Here is a 14,526-nt window from a genome sequence, read left to right as displayed (position 1 = left end):
GAAAAGAGGAGGAGATGATTTTTTTTTTTGTGGTGGCACTAAGGCCCAGAATAAAAGGGTGACACCAGAGCACTAAGGCTCTGGTGCCCAAAACTAAGGCCCGGGATAAAAAAAGGTGGCATTGGGGCTGAAAATGTTTTGAAGGCACTAAAGCCGAACTTTTTTTTTTTGAAGGCACTAAGGCCGAAGTTTTTTTTTTTGGAGGCACTGGGGTCAGAGTTATTTTTGGAAGGCATTGGGGCCGAGGTTTTTGTTTTTATTTGAAGGCACTGGGGCCGGATGATTTTTTTTGGTAGGCATAGGGGCCAGAGTTTGTTTTTGGAAGGAACTCGGGCCGGAGTTTTTCTTTTCGGAGGCACTAGGGCCGGAGTTTTTGTTTTGAAAGGCATTGGGGCCGGAGTGTTTTTTTTTTAAGGAACTGGGGCTGGAGTTGTTTATTTGAAGGGCACAGGGGTCGGAGTTTTTTTTTTTCTAAGGCACTAGGGTCGAAGTTTTTTTTTTTGGAGGCACGGGGGCCGGAGTTTATTTTTTTGGGAGGCACTGGGGCTAGAGTTTTTTTTGGAGGCACTGAGGCAAAATTTTTGTCTTTTGAAGACACTGAGGCCTAAGTTTTATTTTTGGAAGGAACAGGGGGCAGAGTTTTATTTTGGAAGGAAATTGGGCCGAATTTTTTTTTGCTTTAGGGGCCACAGGGGCCGGAGTTGTTTTTGGAAGACACTAGGGCCGGAAGTTTTTTTGGAAGGCACAAGGGCCTTAAGTTTCTTTTTTGAAAGGAATTGGGGCGGGAGTTTTTTTTTGAGAGGCATTGGGGCCGAAATGGGGAGGTTTGGCCAGAAGGTCGGAAGCAAAAGGTTCGGTGCCCTTTGCGGTTTTCACAGGGACCGAGGGGATATGGCGTCAGTAGAGTTGGTTTCACCATATTCTTTGTTGGGGTTCTTTTACCCGTGACTTCAAGGTCACGTTCACCGTTAGCTTTCGCTTTTACTCATGGCGCCCTTTGCGGTTTTTGTAATGCCTGAAATTTTTTCACATGACTCTTTTACTCATGCTTCGTGGCCATGCGCGCCTATCATTTTTACTCATGGTGCCCTTTGAGGGTTTTAACCATGCCCCTATTTTTTTTGGGGAATATTTTACCCATAGCCCTCATTTTTTTAGGTTATGTCCACCTGAAGCTCTTTTTCTTTTACTCGCGATGATTGTCATCACACCCGGCTTCTTTTTTCCTTTTTTTTTAGGGGAGAAAGAGCTTAGCAATATAGTGAACATTAACAGAGGAGTCTTGAGAGTGTGACCTTGCGGGTTGATTGTAGCCGCTGGGAGCGAAGGCAAGTGGTTTCTTTGCCTTCTGGGGTGTTGCCTTGAAGAGTAGTTTTATGGTGACCCAGGTGGTTTGTGTCCGTGCGAGGTCAATGACAGTGGTGTCTGTGTCCGTGCGAGGTCAATGACGGTGGTGTCTGCGAGAGGTATGAGGTGAAGAGGCACTCGTGGTGTGTAAAGTGGAGGCACTCATGGGGGGTGTAATGGAGGTGGCACCCATGGGGTGTGGAGATGGCACCTGCAGGGTGTGGAATTAAGATGACACCCGTGGGGGGCGGGGAATGAATATGGCACTCGCGAGGTGTGGTGAAGAGGCAACCGCGGTGGGGTGGAATGAAGATGACACCCATGGAATGTGATGAAGAGGCACCTGTAAGGGACGAAATGATGACATTCCCCGTAGGGGGCGAAATGATGACACGCTCTGAAGGGGACAAAGTGAAGACATGCCTCGAGGGGGAAAAATTTGTAGAGGCATTGAGCGTCCTTATAAAGACATTTGCCAGTGCGGAGGTGATGATGGACCCGTGATAGAGGGTAAGCTTGTTGCTTAGGAGCTCCTCTGGTTGTGCAGGACCCATGGCGTGAGGCCCACCGCTGTGTAAGGCGCTGATGGTCCGTCGTCATCATCAAATGATGAGTTGAAGGAGGAGGCTCTCCCCACCATATTCAAGTCCTGCATGAAGAGATGAGCGTGGTCTCCAGGCAGTTACCACCACTGTGAGAAAGTGGTGGACGCTTGAAGGGGATGGAGTCACTTCAGAATAGATGTACATATTTTTTTTGTGTAACAAATTGTATAATAAAAACAAATATTTTATATTTGTTTTTTGTTCATGAAATGGAATCCCCTTTGTGTTGAATTCTCCTTCTTTGCGTTGGTCTGCTGCTCTTTTTTTTGTGGGTCGGCACAATCCTTATCTATGTTGACGATGGAGAGAAGGAATAGCCAATGGAATGACTGTTGTGCCCATGGGGAGATTGCTGCTTGCTGCGTAATGATGGTTGGGATGCCCTCTCGGGTTTTCATCCCAACCCTTGAGGAATGCATCATTGCTAATTTTTGCAGGACCCCGCACACACATTTTATTTTATTTTTTGAGAGGGAGACCGCTAGGGGTCCCATACATGGGCAAGACAAGGAATAAGGTTTGCTTGCTTGCAAAGTACAATAGTGCAGAGGCATGCCCCAGGCGCTCTGAGTGGGCCCTAGTTATGGGTAGATTGAGTTGAATGGGGCAGTATACGTGATCTGGGTGGTGTTTAGACAACGATAAGCACACCGCTCCTAATAGGCCACATCATGCATGCAGCAGTTAATGCCGAGTGGGAGAGACGACGTCGATGTCCTACGACGGTTCATTTACGTGCCGTTAGTGCTACCTTGGGATTGAGCGTAATCTTCCGCATGTGTGGCACGTCACTTGGCGTGCTGCTTGTACGACTATACCTTTGAGGCACGTGGCGTTTGCTCATGCGACGCTTCGATTTGCACGTTGGCGACACCTCGATGTCTGGCCTCCAATGCTTCCTCTCATGTGCCGTCGGTGTTCTTTAACGATTGGGGGGGTTGCGCGTTGATTGGCCCTTCTGCTTTGGACTTATAAAAGGAGGGCTGCTTGCCTTTCGCTTTTACCCAGGATCTGGATCCAAGTTAGGGAAAACACCCTTTGTGCCTTTTACCCAGGCCTCTATTTTGGCCTTCGTCTCTTTCAAAAGCAGCACTTTTGAGTAGGGCCATGGTTGGCTGCAGTCCGTCTCCTCCACCAAGTAATGTCTGGCTGCTTGAGTTTGGTCATGTGGCTTGCGCACCGTTTCCTTTTGTCATGACCCTTTGGTTCTTTTTTTTTAACAACGGTGAAACGCATGAGGTTTGCTGATGAGACCTCAGCCTCCTCCCCCCGATCATCTATGTCGACGGACGTTGAAAGTCAGTGGGTAGCTGGTGAGCCTTCCTCAAAGCCTCCGAGTGCTCCCTCCGAGTCTTTAGCCCTTGTGGTTGGGGGGCATGTCCTTGACGTGCCCCCAGTTGCTTCAGTGAGTTCCCGAGTTTTGGTTTCACCCAGGTTGGGCTTTAGAGCACAGACCGTGCTTCGAATGCTCCAAACAGGACTGAAAAGTTTATAGGAGTGTCCCCTTTCAGACCTCTAAGAGGGGATTGAGGGGGTGAGGGCTTACACGGCCCATCTATAGGCTACAGATTTGGACACGGAGTCCTCTAGCTGGTTGAAAGAGCTACTGCGGAACCCATAATTTTGTGGGGTGTGACCTTCTTAACACACACTCCTCCTAACTCCCCTCCTTACATTGGGAGTTAGGGAACTGCCTCCACCAGATGGTAATCCAATATGCCCAAAGCATGTTAATAGATAACAAATCATCTCTTGGTCATGCAATACTCTCAAGCATGCCAAGAGATCTCATAGTCAGGCTATGCAATATGCTCAAAGCAGGTCGATCAATCACATATCATAGTATGGTCACGCAATACTCTCAAAGCATGCCAACAGAATCAGAATCACATATCACATCATATTACGCTACCAACAGATGACTCGATGTGTAAAGCCTCTTATTACATTCATATCGAAACACATTCTTATCATATCACATTCCTCTACCAACGGATGACCCATTGTGCAGAGCCACATATCACAGTCATATCAGAACACACTCTTATTAGAGTACAATATGGTCATACTCAAACATGCCGATAATTCACATATCCTTAACTCATCTCAGAATCATACACACATATCGCTGACCACACATGTCATATTCTCATCATATCAGAGCATTTATCGATATTCACATTACTATCATATCACATTACTATCATATGACCTTACACTACCAACAGATGACCCGTTATGTAGTGCCACATACTAGAGCACATTCTTATCTGGGCATAGTACGGCCATGTAATACGCTCAAAGCAAGCCGACAGAATTACATATCTCTTAACTTGCCTTAGAATCATGCACACATGTCACAACAGAACATATATCATAACACGTACACATATCATAACAGGGCATACTTTCATTTTATAATAGAATATGTCTCATATCACATTCTTATCAGAGTGCATTCTTATCATAATACATTGTGGTCATGCAATACGCTCAAAGCATGCCAACAAAATCACATATCATTGTCACATAGATGACTACATAGGTCATACCTCTTGTCACATTCTTATCCTATCACAATGTTATCATAACACATTACATTGCCAACAGATGAGCCATCCCGTAGTCCCACTTAAATCACGTATTCATTTCATAACAAAACTTGCCTTTATTTTCATAATAGAGCACGTGCATATCACATCGTAACAGAACATATCTCATTACATGCATTCACGTCATATCAGAGCATATCTCAATTATTATGCATTCATATTATAATGGAGCATATCTTTTTACATGCATTCATATCATAACTGAGCATATCCGATTAGATTACAACCATGCATATCCATAGCTCTTAAGCATTCACTCATGCCCAAGCATGTCTCATTACAATTATTTAAGAGTTCATGAGCATTCACTATATCATAAGTATGCTTCATTATAACCATGTATATTCAATAATTCATAACAGAACAAATTTTTAATACAATAACGTCTTAGAATAATTTGGCCTCACTTCCAATCCATAGAAATTTTAGTCATGGTCCCAAAACTAATTTGAAAAATGACTCATCAACCTTTGATTTAGAAGTTGTTTAGCCTTAATCAGAGATATATTGGTCAGTGAACATCCCTTCATAAAATGTATGACAGTTCTGGAAATTCACTCCAACTCACAATAGTGAAATATTCATAAAACAACGGCATACTTCCCAAACCATAAGGATTTTCAACATGGATCCACAACCATTTTTGAATTAGATACACCCATCTTTCATTTAAAAGTGTTTTAAGATCATTTGGACACTATTTGGGCAGTAAATAGATTAATACAAAATATGCAATAGTTTTGGAAATTCATTGCAACTCAAAACACAAACATGTTCATACAAACGGTGGCATAATTCCCAAACTATAAGGATTTTCAACATGGTTCCCAAATAATTTTTGAGATAGACACACCCACATTTAATTTAAAAGAGGTTTACGATTATTTGAACATAATTTGGTCAGTAAACAGTTCCGTACATAACATGCTGCAGTTCTAGAAATTCACAGCAACTCACAACAGTGGCATGTTCATACAAGCAGGGGCATTATTCCCAAACCTTAGGGATTTTCAACATGGTTCCATAAACTTTTTTAATTAGACACACCCATATATCATTTAAAAGTTGTTTGAGATCATTTGGACATCATTTGGTCAGTAATCAGTTCAGTACAAGACATGCAACAGTTCTGAAAATTCACTGCAACTCACAATAGTGACATGTTCATGTAAACAGGGGCATAATTCCCAAACTGTAAGGATTATCAGCATGGTTCCAAAACAATTTTTGAATAGACATACCCATTTTAAAAGTGGTTGTGGTTCATTTGGACACTATTTTTTCAGTAAACAGTTCAATTCAAAACATGCAACAGTTCTGAAAATTCACTGCAACTCACAACAGTGACATGTTCATTCAACAGGGGCATAATTCCCAAACCATAAGGATTTTCAACATGGTTCCGAAATAGTTTATGAATTAGACACACCCGTATTTCATTTAAAAGTTGTTTACGATCATTTGGAAATCCTATAGTCAGTAAACATTTCAGTACAAAACATACATTAGTTTTGGAAATTTACTTCTACTCACAATAGTGACATATTCATACATACATGGGCATAATTAAGCATAGATTCAATAGCATGCAACCACATCCCCATCAACAATCATACTTATAACTATGCTTAAATTTCATACTTCAACAAAACTTAAGCAGACATGGATGTTGGATCTACTTACAAAACTATAAGGACTCCCAATGCACCCCAAGATCAAGCTCCAAAGATGGTTGGGCTAAGTGTCTCAAGGCTCCTTAAGGCTAGGAAGTTGAGCATGAGAGAGAGAGAGAGAGAGAGAGAGAGAGAGAGAGGGTAAAGGCTTATGGACGTGATGAAAGGGGTTTAAATAAACAAGAACAAAAAGGGGTGGTAGCAGGAGAAGGCCAAGTGGACTCCTTGGCAGCATGCACATGCCATGTGTCACTACAAGGACATGCTGGTGCCACTTAGCAAATTAGACACATGTAAACAATCATGGGAGACCTCTGTGCTCGGCGGCATGAAATCTTTGTTGTGCATGACGATACTTTCTTCCTCTGCTGTGCATGACAGTGTCTGACACACATGATGATGTCTTTTCTCTATGATGCACAGAACGGTGTCTGACGCGCACGATGATGTCTTCTCTCTTTGATGCGCAAGACGATGTCTGACATACACGACAATGTCTTCTCTCTCTACTGCATACGATGGAATCTGATGCACATGGCATTGTCTTCTGTCTCTGCTGCACATGCCAGTGTCTGACACACAAACATGGTTTCTCTCTCTGTTACGTGCTACAGTGTCTTCTCTCTCTGCTTCACAGGACAGTGTTTGACATGCACGACGATGTCTTCTCTCTCTACTGCTGTAGACACCCCATTTTATATCTGGAAAATTCTGTTGTTTTCTGAACCCTTAGGACCACACTTAACTTAGTAAACCCAAATCCATAATTCACATAGCCTACCTTGTGATCTGGAACCAATTTTCTTGCTCGAAACCCTGCAGAAACCGTGTTTTGACCCATATTTCTGTAAATACCCTGTTTTACTAAAAAAATCATTAAATTTTCTCTGAGAGCTTCACAAGAGGCTGAGCAACACACCAGAAGTGAAAAATCTCAAATTTGACAAAAATTGGTGTGTACTACATGAAATGTGTCGCTCATGCAACACGACTCATGCCGCCCAGCCTTGGGCGACACAAAGCGTTCCGCCCAGGCTACACAACTCGTACCACCCAGGCAACACAGGGCGTGCCGCCCAAATACACACCTCCCAAAAATCGACTTTGTTTTAAAATTTAAATTATTTTGATCAGGGATTTGTTGGTTACGAGGAAACTCTGCCAAAAAAAATCCCTCGTTGATAAAAACCATTTTGGGGATTTTTTGAAAGGGAGGTTGAAACAAAAAAACTCTAAAAGACTTTTAGAAACTTGAGAGACTTTAGAAACTTTAGGCTGGATGGACAAACCTGAAAGATACAGAAAGAACCTTTACCCCTCTCTACACGTCCAACCTAAACTTACTCTAGATCTGAACTTAGGGTACAACCATCCTAGAGACTTGCTAATCATCAACACATTAATCAGAAGGGAAAAGAGGAATCAGTTCTGATACGGGTGAGCCCCCAGGGCTTGAGAAGCCTGGGCCATCCAGCCCAGTTTGGTAATAGTTCTTCTCCTTTTTCTATTATTTCTTTGTTTTCTTCACTTAATTGTGATCTGAAATTGGTTATTTTGATTTAAAATTATATTTTAAATGCTTTTGATCAAGATGGCTCCACTGCAGATTTGCTCATTTCTAGGCAGATCTGGCCTCAGATCTGAATTCGATTGTTCCCACTTTCTCTACCATTGATTTTCATTTAACTTGTCAGTTAAAGTGTCAGATCACAATGATCTACATCCACAAATCGCCTTGATTTTGCACTGTAAACAGTTTGGCGCCCATCGTGAGGCAAATCAAGCGTGATTCGAGCATCAAAACTTCAAAAATCTCAGAATATTTTGAAACTTTGCAGGCATGTTATAGGTGAAATTTTGTGACATTTCCCAGAGTTTCAGGTCAAAAAACAATATTTAAAACTATGAAAAAATTAGTTTTCTATTAGATCTGCAATCCCCTCATGTTGCTTTATTTTAATTTATTTTCATCAAAAAAAATTTTATTTGTTATTTCTTCAAGTTTACAGTTAGCCTAATTTATCAATATATAGAAGGAAAAAATAACAAAATAAGAAAACAAAAAATTATTTTGTGTGACACAGTGCGTGCTGCCCAGGAGACACGAACCATGCCGCCCCGGTCTAGGGCGAAATGCTCTCTGGTTCCTCCCGTCACCCAATTTAGAATTTTTTGAAATTTTGTAGACTGCGTCCTAGGACTTTCTTGTGACTGCTCAAAAACGTTTGGAGCAAAATAAAATTTTAAAAAATACCAAAAACATATTTTGCTTGATACAGGTCTGTTTTATCTGCTATTCCTCTGTTTCATTTTGTTTGAATTTTATTTCATAAATTTTTTTGATTTTTCTACTTCTGCAAGTTTCAGTAGCCCTATTTCATCAACATCAACAAGATAAAAATAAAAAATAAAAATAAGCATTTTTTTTTTTTACGTGACACGACCTGTGTCGCCCAACCTACAAGTGCGACATGACCCGTGCCGCCCGTGCAACACTGTTCATGCCGCCCGTGCGACATGGTTCATGCCACCCTATCAAGGAGGTCCCAAAAATATTCTAGGACCCCACAAGCTTGTTCCAAATCTATTTTGTGCTTGCTCACCAATTTTTCACCTAAAATAATTTTTTTAAAAATATAAAAAAATATTATGCTTCAGATAAGTCTGTCCTACTGCTGACTTTTTCTTTTTATTTTAATTTGTTAATTTTGACTAGAAGCATGTTTTTCTTGCTTTCACCATGCTTAGTTTTATTGCACTTCATCAAACTTAAAGACGTTAAAAAAATAATAATAATAAGAAAGAAAAAAAAAGAGAATAGATCGAGGGCTGCTCGTACCCTCCCTGAACCGTGTCCCATTCAAGTCATCCTTGACTCGGGTCATGCTCGACTTAGCATGAACTGTGCCTGGTTTCACTACTTTGACCATACATTCTTAGAGGTTCCTCACCCCTTCATCTATATTGTGCCTCGAGCAAATTTTTCCTCGAAGCGCACATCACTAGGCGCGATCAGCGCCAAGCACTCACATGTTTTCTTTCTTATTGTGTGCCTATGTGCTTGACTTTATTTTCATTTGCGTGTTTCTTTACACATGCCAGCCCACACCGACCGGGAATCCTAGAAAACCACAAAGAAATTTTTTCGAAAACCCCAAAAATTCGCTTTAAAGGGATGAGGGGCACCCAGCTTTGCGAGTCGAGGCTGTTGGGATTCGTGTAACTTTAACTGTGAGTATCCCTTCGTAATCCTTTTCCTCAAAGCAACTCCGCGTATAGTTGAAATCTTATAACAGGAGGCCAGAACCTATGCGGGGACCTCTTTCAGCCTAGCCGCATTTCAGTAGTTGGGAACCCACTCTCAAGCCAAGCCTACCTATTATACTATACTAGGTTAAACATTTTCGTGTGCTTGCTTTCTTATTGATCTTGGGTCTTAGCCCAAATCTGCTTTTGGCCCGAGTTGAACCTTCTAGGTCTAGGTGCAGACTTTTACCCAACCTAGGCAAGGACTGAACCTAGTTTCACCTTAGTCCGAACTTAGGCCCCCCTTGGTCTGAGCCGAAGGCTAGTTCCTAGTTCATCTTAGATCCATTCCATGTCCACACCTAGTCTAATAATTAAAATTGTCTGGGTCCGAGTTCAGGCTTATACCCAGCCTAGCCCAGGTCCGAACCAGATTAACACCCAGGTCCAAACTTAGGCCCCCTCTTGGTCCGAGCCGAAGGCTAGCTCCTAGTACATGCTTGGTCCAGTTCGAGTCCGTACTCGGTCTGATTATCACAACCCTCTAGGTCCAAGCCTAGGTTTACACCCATCTCAGTCTAGGTCCGAACCAGGATCACACCCAAGTCCGAACATAGACTCACTCTTAGCCCGAGCAGAGACTTGCACCACCTAGTCTAGATCTTAGTCTAGGTTCTAGCAGAGGTCTAAGCTTAGAGTTGGCTCAAGAGCTAGACTAGGCTTAACCTAGTTCAGGGTCTGAACCAAAACCCATTGATTTTAGCTAGTCTAGGTTCCAGTCTAGTCTTACCTAGGTGTTAGTCAATGTTTTGCCCCAAGAATCTGGACTAGGTCTGCCCTAGGTCGTCGAGGCTAGATCTTACCTAAGTCTAGATTCTAGAAGCCCACCAAAAGCAGTCACCATGTCAGTCACTCATGATGACTATGATGATCACTCCATGGCCGACTCTAAGCCTAACCTACCTAAACCCAAGGACGATTATGTTGCAATCCCTTTGAACTATCAACGGATCTCAGGCTAATCCATTATCCAATGCCCAGGTCTTCAGTTATAGATAGAGTCCAAAGCATCTACTCCTAATCCAAAATTGGTGTGATCTAAAAAGCTAATTCACCCAAAAAATCTGAATAGTTAGGGTGTCCGACCAAGCGTCATCCTACAGGGGATTTTTTGGTAGCCATAGTAGAAGTCGTGTGAGGGAAGAATTTCATGAGGCATCTAACGCCAATTCCCACAACTTGAACCAAGATAACTTTGAGATGCAGTGGTCTCAGAACTAAGACCCACCTAAGTCTAGGAGATCCAATCCAACATCGAGCCACCATAGTACTGCTCACGATGTTCTTAGCATTGTACGGAGAAGAGGCGTCAATTTAGATCAACCCTTAGGCAAGATAGGCATCCAAGTTGCCCTTAAAAGTCTGGTTGACTTAGGTTATACTGTTCATGCCCCAGCTCATGGGTCAAACCTAAACCAAGTTAGCGGTATAGGCTAACCCCTAGCACAACCGAGTCAGCCGATTCTTCAATCGACCCCCTTAGTTCACCCAGTCCAACAAACGGTGCCATTTCTGCAACCGGTGGTGACACTTATGGGTCAGTACGCCCCTAAGGTAAAAATGCATCAAACTGTCCCGATGACCACGACCCTTAGGCACAAATGTATCAAACTGTCCCAGTGACCACGACCCATAAACAGCAAGTCCACATCTACCCCAAATCTCAAGTTACCAATCTACACTTGGGAACCCATCGATCGATGAGCCTACTGTCACGCCAAATACTCAACCAGAAGGCACTTTAAAAGCGATGCAGGATATGCACTTAAGAATGGGCATGCATGATATTCTACCCCCAAAGTCCTATGTTCAAGAGACCCTTGGAGGCATGGAACCTTCCCTCTGGGTTTCTTATCCTAGAGTTTAAAAACAAATTCAATGGGAAGACTGAGCCAGATATTCACGTCAACGCATACCTCCTCTGCGTCTGAGCCTTGCGAGACAGGCCTAACCAGTTGAAGGTCCTCTTTTCACAAACTTTGACTAACGAGGCTTTAAACTGGCATTGGAGAATAATGACTGCTCAACCACACATAACTCCAGATGAAATGTTCAACCAGTTCATCTCTCATTACCGTGGGTCGACATCAAGATCTCTTTCCCTGGGCGAACTCAGTGCAACTAAACAAAACCCAAGAGAATCCTTCGAGGATTTTATCGGTCGATTTTGCGAGGCGGTGATGTAGTTCATCGAATGTCCACTTGCAGACCCAGCTAAAATCTCCATGACCGTAGAAAATATCGGACAGGGCCGTTTGGCCCGAGATTCTCGAGCCCTTGTGGGCTCGCCCTTATCAGAACCGGTTCCTTTTGCCCTTTCGATTTAGATATTGATCAGCAAGTTTCTATGATAGTAGGGTGCTTGTGCCCTAATGATAGTGTAGATCTAGGGGGGTTATGCCCTAAGGTTTCATAGGTTGGGGTTCCCCTCTGGCGTCTCTCTGTGTCTCTCACACAGTAGTCTAGGGTTTCAGTCTCTCTCTACCCTTCGGTTTAAAGCAAAAAAATCTCTTTTTTTTTTATGGTACTCAAACTAGGTTTTTTATCTTCAAGGGATTAGTTGGGGCAGGGTTATCCCCATAAGCAACAAATACGTAGTCAAACCATTCTTTTTTTTTTCAAAATTCATATTTGACTGATCCGGATAGCATCACGCTGCCAAACCACCCACAAGATAACCCTAAAAGATGAAAAATAAGTTAAAATTGTTTGGTCCAAAATGCGGCAGGGTGACACGAGTCGTTTCGCCTGGGCGGCATGCCCCTTGTCACACAAACCAAACTATTGTGAATGATAGTGAATCCCAAACTGTTATATTCTAGGCACAGTAAAAAAACACCTATGGGTCAAGTTTTGGTTTAATCGGACATTCCAGGACAAAGTTATGGGTAAAAGACCAAAAAAGAGTAGGCCGCACGCTATTCGAGTGCTGCCTCCCAACACCAATCTCCATTAAAAGAGGCTGATGTGCACAGTCTCGAGTAGCAACTTCAAAAGCCCGTATCTCACTTGTTCTAAGTTGGATCACTCTCAAATTTGGTGAGCATGTTTGTCTCAATAAGGCAAGTGTTTTGTTTTGTGGAATGACCCATGACGATACCCGAGCAGGGAGAAAAACTAAATAGAAGTCGATGAATCGTGAAGATAGTTACAAAAAATTCAGCAACAGCATGCCTCACTCGAGTGGCCAAATCACGACGTTCGCATATTCAATGGATGTGAAACCAATTACATTAGGTGCGTAAGGTTCGAGGCTATCTCAGCTCCAAACTTCACGTATGATGAATGGTTGGATTTCACACACCAAGGCATCAAAGCTTCTATAAATTCTAGCCCTAAGATTTCCAAATTCCGGCAAAAAATCCAAGTCGACAAAATCTTCGACAGGGCACGAAATCGAGCTGCATTTATTGCCACGCGATCATGACGGCATGATCAGTGCAATACAGCAAAGAAATCATGGAAAAAATCAAGAAACAAGCACACTATTCATCCGAAGTTTGTAAGATTTATCCAAATTTCGAGTCACATGATCGTGGCTTAAAAACACGATCCATGGCTCAAATTTGGTATCAAGTTAATCTCCCTGTCGAGCCCTACTAGAAAACAATCATCTTTTGGTCAAACGGGCATAAGAGCAACCTCGGATCATCCATAAAAGATCACACAAGTTCTAGAGCAAAAGCATGGACTGTTTTGAAATTTCACATATTGTTGGGAAAGGGCAAAACAATCCTTTTACAACCAATTTTAGAATTTCTTTTCGTTCAATTAAATTTTATTTATCATCAATTTAGGTAATTTTATGTATCCACCCATGTTTTGGCCCAATTCTATAAGTACATGTTAAACACAATTGTTAAAAGACCGTGGATTATTCAATACTCATCAATAAAATTTGAGAGTTTTCACGTTCAAATTGTGGGTACATTTTGGAGAGAAAGAGGAGAGAGAAGAAAAGGGTCAGTACTATTCGATAAAGTAATTTTCTCTCTCCTCCTGTCATCTCTCTTTCTCTCTCTTCCTGTCATCTCTCTCTTTCGCTCTCCTCTCATCTCTCTCTTTCTCTCTTATAGTCTTTTCTCTCTCTCTCTCTCTTTCCTCCTCTCATCTCTCTCTTTCTCTCCTCTTTTCTCTCCTTCTCTTTCCTTCTCTCATCTCTCTATTTCTCTCTCCTTCTCTCATCTCTCTCTCTTTCCTCATATTTTCTCTCTTTCTCTCTCCTCTTGCCCATCTTTCTTTCTTATTTCCTCTCTGATATCCTTTATCCACTTTCCTTTTTTTTCTTTACCTTTCCTTTCTCCCACTTCTCTTTCCTATTGTCTCTTTATTCTCTCTCCTTCTCTATTCCTGCATGGTGATGTCTATTGCCTAGTAGGATGTCTTCTTGCTTTAGAGATACGAACAGTGAGCCGGGCCTTAACCCGAGTGATGGGCTGGGCCTCTGTCAAAGTCTCCTTGTCTTCCCTTCTTTCATGGATGACAGAAGCACATCGTCATCCATGTTTTCTCTTTCATCTTAATCGTCTGTCATGAATGGTGAAAACACATCACCGTCCATGTTTTCTCTTTCCTCTTAATCTTATGTCATGGACGACGGAAGCACATCGCTGCCCATGTTTTCTCTTTCTTCTTAATCGTCTGTCATAGACAGTGGAAGCACATCGTCATCCATGTTTTCTCTCTCTCCACCTATTCTATCATGGACGATAGAAGCACATTGTCGCAAATTTTTTCTCTCTCCTCCTATTCTGTCATGGACGGGAGAAGCACATCGCCGACCATGTATTTTCTTTCTTCTCTCATTCTTCTGTCATGGACGGTGGAAGCACATCACTGCTCATATTTTCTCTCTCTTCTCTGATTCTCTTATCAAGGACGGTGGAGGCTCATTATCGCCCATGTTTTCTCTCTCTTCTTACCCTTTTATCATGGACGGTGGGCGCTCATCATCGTCTATGTTTTTCCTATCTTTTCTCTCAT

This window comes from Amborella trichopoda, chromosome 9 (genome assembly GCF_054954075.1).
Source record: "Amborella trichopoda isolate Santa Cruz 75 chromosome 9, AtrichopodaSantaCruz75HAP2 v2.0, whole genome shotgun sequence".
Lineage (NCBI taxonomy): Eukaryota > Viridiplantae > Streptophyta > Magnoliopsida > Amborellales > Amborellaceae > Amborella > Amborella trichopoda.
Note: the sequence above shows the minus strand (reverse complement) of the source record.